The sequence below is a fragment of the Globicephala melas genome, chromosome 13 (genome assembly GCF_963455315.2).
Source record: "Globicephala melas chromosome 13, mGloMel1.2, whole genome shotgun sequence".
Lineage (NCBI taxonomy): Eukaryota > Metazoa > Chordata > Mammalia > Artiodactyla > Delphinidae > Globicephala > Globicephala melas.
In genome coordinates, this window is record NC_083326.1 from 4,453,840 (window position 1) to 4,459,839 (window position 6,000).

Sequence of the window (6,000 nt, forward strand, 5' to 3'; positions counted from 1 at the left end):
AGTCCTCCGGGGCTTCAGAGCACCTGCCCGTGTCTTGGCGTTTGCCTCCAGGTCCTGTCCCTCTGGCCTTGCTCCCAGCCTTGCCTCAACTCCGCCAGCTCTGACTCCCCAGCCAGTTGCCCACATAGCCCTCCACCCAATATGACACCCCTCTGCCACCCCTCTGCTCACCCAGCCTGGGAACCGGAAACTAGCTTGCCATCTTCCACTTGCTCCGGCAGGGGTGGGGAGTAGGGAGAAGAAGAGCCAGCAGAATGGGCTCTTGACTATGATTTCCATTTCTCCTCCCAGCTCTGGCTATTTAAACAGTTAGAAGACAAACTTTGTTGACTATGTGTGTGTACACATATTAGCTACACTGTTCCCTAGCCTACTTATCCTAGGGAATTTGTTTCAAAGCCGCCTTTTGGAAACTCCTAAGTAGGATGTAATTCAGAAGATTTTATGTTCTGCTCACCATGGGGCAAAATAGTTTATTCCACAAACCGCTGGCATATCAGAGATAAAGAATATGCATGAAAAACAGGGCTGCTCTATGCCCACACCATCCCAGCCTCAGCTGAGGAAGGCTCCTTGCCTAGGCAAGAGTCTGTGTAAAGTTTCTTAACGTCTAAACTTTATGTTCTCAACTTGGGTTGTTAGTATGAAAGAAACAGTCTGTAAATGGCATTTAAAAGCAAATTGGATTTTCTTCCCCCAGCTGATACAGCCCTCTGTTCTGCTTGCCAGAGGATGCAGTTTACTTCCCATCTGAAGCAGCCATTTGTCATGTGTCAAAGGATCTGAAATAAAATTCCTTTGTGTACGACTGTCTAATAAAGAGGTTCTTAACGTTAATAATTTACTTTAAATGCCATTCACACATTGTCTCTCTCTTACCTTCAGTCTGAGTCATCAAACCTGGAAGGTGTACAAGGATTTCCAAAGATCCCGAATATGTGTTCTGGAATAACATTCACCCCAAACACCCACCTTCTTGCTATGCGAGGCCAGTGGCTCTGCTTGCAGATGTTAATGTGGGTCAGAAAAGCTTCTCGCTTGGTGGGAGGAAGCCTAAATCCTTGGGACCTAGGCAGGGAGAGAGCAGCAGGAGGCCTGGTCTACAACAGCAGAAGGAAAGGCAGGGAAGGGACACTCGACACTCAGCAGTGTTTATTGGTGGACGTCATGTGCCAGGCTCTCTGCTTAGCAGTGGTGCCACAGGCAAAAACCCAATGGCTGCTTCACCTTCAAGACCTTTCTGGAATGAAATGGGGCACAGATCGATAAATGAATTGAGAAGTGTAGACAGACCTATTTAACTTTGTAAACACGGTTTATGTGTCACCTGTCCTGGCCCTCCCCATCCCCATGGATCCCTTTCCCCTGGTTTCCTTTGCTCCTTGGGCACATTTCCTTTAGTGGGTATCTTGGTTTTTGTGGCTATAACAAACTACCATAGCCTGGCTGACTTAGACAACAAACACAGTTCCAGAGACTGGGAAGTCCAAGATCAAGGTGCTGGCAGATCCAGTGTCTGGTGAGAGCCTGCTTCCTGGTTCATGGCTTTCTCATTACATCCTCACAGGGCAAGAGCAGAGAGATGAAGAGCAAGCTCCCATGTCCCTCCTTATGAGGGCACTAATCCCGTTCACAAGGGCTCCATCCTCATGACCTTATCACCTCCCAAAAGTCCACTTCTTAATACCATCAGAGTGGAGAGTAGGATTTCAGCATATGAATTTTGGGGACCTAGGCATTCAGCCATAACAGACTGGACAATTCAAGGTCAAGGACTTATCTTTTTGTCTCTGCATCCCCAAGGTCTAGCACAGTGCTTGTCAACTAGTTGTTGAGTAAACGAAAGGCCCAGCCCCTGCTCTCAAGTCTAATGCAGGAGGCAGAAACAAATGGGAGATCACAGAGCAGGAGGGCGTGTGCTCTATCAGTCAGCTCAGGCTAAGGAGGCTGCTGTGATAAGTGACCCCAAACCTCAGGTGCTTCCAGCAGCAAAGCTTTACCTCTTACCCACATTCATGAGCATCACAGGCTGGATGTGACCTTCTTCACTTCATCACCAAGGTGGAAGGAGCAGCCGCCATTCTAGACATGAAGGGCCCGTGGCAGGGAGAAAAGAGAAATAACAGAGCAACAAGAGGGTTTTGGAAGCCTCTGCTCTGAAGTGACACATGCCACTTCTACCCTCATTTCATTGTGCCAGGCATATGATCTGGCCCAACCTGTTATCAGGCAGCCAGAAATGTCCTCCTCTCATTCCTGGTTCATGGCTGTCTTCTCATTACATCCTCACAGGGCAAGAGCAGAGAGATGGAGAGCAAGCTCCCGTGTCTCTCCTTATGAGGGCATTAATCTCATTCACAAGGGCTCCATCTTCATGACCTTATCACCTCCCAAAGGTCCCAGGATGGCCTGGGAGGGAGGGAGCAAACATCGAACCACAGAACGAATGACCCCAGACGCTGTGATAGCAGAACACCATGGGCCCTGGTGATCCGTCAGGGGCACAGCACTTTGGCTAAGTGGAGTATGAGGGGTGACTTACTTCAGAGCCCAAAAGTGTGCCTTTAGGTGACAACCGTCTGTGCTGGGTCCTGACCACAGGGAGGTGTCCCCAGAGGCCTTGTAGAGGGCTGTGTATTTTCCACATGTCCAAGGAGGGAAGAAGCAGCAGCTGTACCCAGTCAGACACTAGGGAGTCACTAGCTCCATCCCAGCCCAAGGATGCCTAGTCTCAGAGGATGAGGCAGGGCTTTGTCACACGGTACTCACATTCTGAGAGGTTCAGAGCTCACACCCCTTTCCCAGGGGTTGGGAGGGGACAGCCAAGGCTGGAATCAAACAAGGAGGCAGAGACCCAGACCCTCTGGATGACCTGCCGGGGAGGCTGTGGCCATGCTCCCAGGCTAGCACATCAGCCTATACCAGACACGTCAGTCATGCTGGACACCTCCATGCCCCCTTCCAAGGAGAACTGACCAGAGCAGAGCCCCTGCTTCCCACACTGCCTGCTCTGTGCTGTGGGACCCCTGGTCCTGCCTGACTGAACCAGTGGTGGGCACCCAGCTCGAGGGCAGACCTGCTCTGGTGGGGACAGTGACCTGTGAAGGCCCGGTGTGAGGAGATGAGAGGAACCCTCTCTTAAGGTTTTAAACCAGAGACTAGTGAGAGGCAGCCCGTGAGGGAGGTGGAGTGAGTTAGAACCATGTTCAACCATGAACATGCATGATGTGGAAGGCTGTTGGCAGAGGGAGAAGACTGGAGAGGGCTTAGAGATGCAGAGAGAGAAAGATGGGAGACCGTTCCTGCCTGGGTCCTGACAGCTTCCTGTTCCCAATCCTGTTCAATCGTGACCTGACAAAGACCTTTTGTTCCTGAGTCAGGCTGTGTCTCTTACAACCAAAAGAGTCTAGTGTGGATACACTCACCAAACAAACATCCGTGGTGCGAGTCAATTGGGAGTGAGACAGAGCATCATAAGAGGTGCCAGTTGACATGTGACTTTTCCACAATGGATGAAACCATGGGGGGAGGGGGACCTTTAAAAGAAGAAGAATGAAAACTCTGACATACATACAAAATACAACAACACTCTTTATCAATCTAAAGATATATAAGTAAGGAACATTAATGTGGACTATGAAATTTTACTAATAAAGTAACCACTTTATTAATGTATTTATAGCATACTTGTAGACATGAAAAGGCTGAGGGTGGGAGTGGAAATATTAATGTGAACACTTTTTTGCAAATCATAATTTATTTTTCTACCTTCCTTTTGTTGTAATTAGACACATTTTTAGTTCCTACTGTTGCTTATTTTTATCAATTCTTGTTTTTCATCAATCTTGGAAAAGGATTGTCTATTATAATGGTCTTTAAAAAAGAAAATAAGCTTTTGATTTTATGAATTAACTCTGCTCTTTGTTTTCTATTCAATTCACTTGAGATTTCATGTTTATTAGTTCCTTCGTTTATTGTCTTTGGTTTTCTATTATTGCTCTTTATCAAATTTCTTGAGTTGAAATCTCAAATTATTTACTTTCAGACTTGGTGTTTTCTAATTAATGGATCTAAGGCTTTAAATTATCTTCTGAATACCCACACCCTATGTATTTTCATATATTGTGTTCTTGTATTTATTCTAGCAATGTGTAATTCCCATTGTGATCAACGTTTTAACATGATAGTTATTTAGAGGACTATGTTATTTAAATGACAGATGCACAGATTTTATTTTTGCTATCATCTTGTTGATAATTTCTCAGTTTATTGCATTATGATTAGTGAATGTGACCTTTAGGTATCATAGTCATATTATAAAATGTATTGATATTTTATTTGTGATCTAACACATGGACAATTATGCGAATGTTTCATATATGTTTGAAAGGGATTTGTACTCTCTATTTGTTCAGTATACAACATTTTCAGTATACATTTTATATTTCATCCACCTTGTTAATCATATTATTTGTATCCTCTATATCTTTACTTGATTGTCTTCTTGGTCTGTCTTGTTGATCTGTTGAGAAGTTAGTCTCTATGATATTGTATTTATTTCTTCTAGCAGTACTATCAGTTTTTGCTTTATATATTTTCAAGTTTTTTTGTTATGTGCATAATGGTTCATCATTGTCATATATCATCTTAACAAGGAGTTCCTTACAACAACATAAAATATTTCTCTTTATTTTGTTTGCTGTTTCAGTTTTAATAAATTCATTTATTTTATTTATTTACTTTTGGCTGCATTGGGTCTTCGTTGCTGTGCGTGGGCTTTCTCCAGTTGCAGAGAGTGGGGGCTACTCTTTGCTGCAGTGTGTGGGCTTCTCTTGTTGTGGAGCATGGGCTCTAGATGTGCGGGCTTCAGTAGTTTTGGCACATGGGCTCAGTAGTTGTGGCTCGCGGGCTCTAGAGCGCAGGCTCAGTAGTTGTGGCGCATGGACTTAGTTGCTCTGCGGCATGTGGGCTCTTCCTGGACCAGGGCTCAAACCCATGTCCCCTGCATTGGCAGGTGAATTCTTAAACACTGCACCACCAGGGAAGCCCTTGTTTGCTGTTAATATTGCTTTTTCTGTTTCCATTTTATGAGTCTTCCCTGATATACATCTTTACACCTTTCCTTTTGTTTTTAATTTTTCCATTAGCTTTATATGTGTATCTTGCTGGAAAACTTCATGACACTGGATTTTTAAACACTCAATTTGAGAAGAATATAACTCATTCACAAGTATTGTGACTGCTGATACATTTAGAGTTATTCTAACAATGCTGTGTGTGCATGTCTCTGGGTATATTCTATTTATCATGCTTTCTGATTTGGTTTTTACCTATTTTTCTGCCTTTTGGTAATTTGTTTGAGCTGTCTTCATTTGATTCCATTTTTTCTAATATTTTAAAAGTTATACCCTATATTTCTAATTTTCTAGTGCCTACCCTTAAAATTTTGTCAGCAATCCCTTGCATTTCTATAATACCTACATTCAGTATCTATATTCATCCCGTAACTCAAACTAAGAACAGACTAACTGCCTGCCACTCCCTCCTTCCCTCATCACCTTCACCCTGGTATCTCCCATATCTGAAATTTTTGTTCTGGTTTTTACTTTTTAAGCATTTTTTAGAATAAGCCACAAGTTTTACTACTTTCTTTTCACTTTTTTGTGTCTTCCCTACAGATTCATTATTTGGTATTTGGTTGCATGTGAGATATTCAGTTGTATGAGGCCCATCTCAATTTCACTCAGATATATTTTGAGGGAAAATAATTATATGCTTTTATCCTACACACATTGAGAGTTATTTGAAAGTGTTTAAAAAGTGATTTCATGAAGGAAAATATATTATTTTGTCCATTTTATCATTTAGGGGTAAGTTTGGCTTTGTTTAACCAAAAATCCACAAAAACATTGAAATGTATTTTTCTCTCAAGTAAAAGAAAGCCCAGAGGGAATCAGTCCAGGTCTAGTATGGTCACTGCATGGTGTCAGGAACTTAGCC